The following is a 2096-nucleotide window of genomic DNA, read 5'->3' as shown; positions in this document are numbered from 1 at the left end:
CCAATGCCAGTGAAATTCCATGATTCTCGACACCTAGTTTGACACTACGGTAGGAAACAAAAACAAAACAATAAATCCCATGTAGTTAAACTTTCAAGTCTCTGTTAAAAACATCTAAAATATATTTAGTTGGCACTTCCATTGCAAGGCATGAATAACATACACAGGCCTCAAGAAAAAACTTTTCTCTATTTAAGGCTCAGACATATTTTCCGCATTGTACATCTGCGGAGAGCTACGGTTGCGTGCATGCCATTTGAGACATAGTACAAGTGATGGTCCTCTTCAGCCCCCAACAGTAAACAGGAGGGCTGGGAGGTAAGCTTACAGTGGGTGAAAGTGAAACTAAGAGGATGCTGCTGGATCAGGAGTGAATGTCTGTCAATTATTCAACTTAAAACTAACTTCATGGTGGGGATGCGGCTGCAGCCGGCCTGACAGCAGTGTTTTGGACTGGAGTGTGGCGCAAGAGATTGGAGCATGGGCAGTTGGTGCACTTTACATCAGGCAAACCCTCACATGGACACAGAAACTACGAATTGGCCCTTACAAGTCGAGATGGAGGTGTCACATATTCCACATGTTTTTGTTTTTTTTCTGTGCTGGTTTTCTTCTTCTTCTTCCTTCGGCATTAATCAGCAGACATCCAGAAGAATTGCATTCTTCCAAGTACCATCATATTTTCAGAATTTTGGCATTAACTTGGTACCAAAGTATTGGTTCTCATGACATGCCAATAACCCCCATATGAACAATAAGCATGTCTTGCCTCTCTCTTTGCAACCCAATCACTGGAATAAATGTTATTGATGTTATTGTATGTTTCAACAATGCTGTGATTGAGTTTTGGTTATGTTAAGTACAGAGACCACTTGGTTAGGGTTAGGTTAGGATCATATTTGGATTAAAATACCTGGTTTTGTTGCAACAGACATGGCTGGACATGTTCCAAGCTCTCATTAAAAAATACCCGCTTTTGTTGCTACCAATTTGTTTAGTTTAGTTGTTTTCACATTTGCAAAAAAATACAAATTACTTAACAGGAATGTGATTGAGAGGTGCGATCAACCCTCAGAGGGGCTTCATCAAGATTCTTTCCAAGATAGACTTTAATCCATTAGTTAATAAAGAAAATTGTTCCAAGGATAGGGAAGGGAGAATAATAATTCATAAGTAGAACATTAGGGGAAAACAGCTGGTAATGTGCTTCCTTCAACTTTGGTCATTTTGAACATTTCTAAACTTTTACATGGATGATTCACAGTGAAAAACAGTGGGTGGGGGAGGGGTGGAGGTGTGGTCAAAGGGGCCCAATGCTCAGTTTTACCCAGAGCCCCCATGCACATTAATCCAGCCATGGAAAGGACAACAATTGCATGTTTCACAGCTCTTTAACAGTATTCATAACCCTGTTGAGCTTGTCACTCAGTAGTCAAATCTAGTGACTACCAACAATTTAAAAGATAATCGATGTAGTGTTTGTTTAAAAAAATTCTATTTTTATCGTATATTTGTAACTTTTTTTCTTTTTGCAGCTCTTTCTGGATGAGCTGCCGTTAATGACTTCTAAATTGTGACATATTGCACTGAGTTAATGGGTCTCACATCAAATGCTTGTGTCAAACACACCCTGCAGATTGAAGTTGTAAAGTGACAGACTGAGCCGCTCCTGCTGTGGTCTGTCACACTGCAGGGACTGCTCCTCTGCAGGATGTTGCAAACTGCTTGTGATACAAAGTTCTTTACGGTGACTGAAGAAGACCAGTGTTCCATTTAACTGATGTAGAGGAAGTGTTAGTGTCAGCTCCCTCTCCCTCCTCCGTCAGTATAGGTGACTGTGCTGCAATATCAGTACCTGCAGCAGCATCAGCAGCACTGTATTGCTGCTGCGCTGACTCCAAATGACGCTCAATGCATTTGTCGTTTCCCTGCAGGAAAAAAAACCCCCACATAGGTCATCTCTCTTTATTTCATAGCCTATAACATCGGTTATTTTCGATGTCATCCCTCCCAATCCCCCTTGACAGGCATGCGCCATCTCCATCCCGATTGTTGGGTGAAAAAGTGGGCAGTTCAGGATTTCATATCTGGCTTCA

The sequence above is a fragment of the Epinephelus fuscoguttatus genome, linkage group LG17 (assembly GCF_011397635.1).
Source record: "Epinephelus fuscoguttatus linkage group LG17, E.fuscoguttatus.final_Chr_v1".
Taxonomy (NCBI): domain Eukaryota; kingdom Metazoa; phylum Chordata; class Actinopteri; order Perciformes; family Serranidae; genus Epinephelus; species Epinephelus fuscoguttatus.
Note: the sequence above shows the minus strand (reverse complement) of the source record.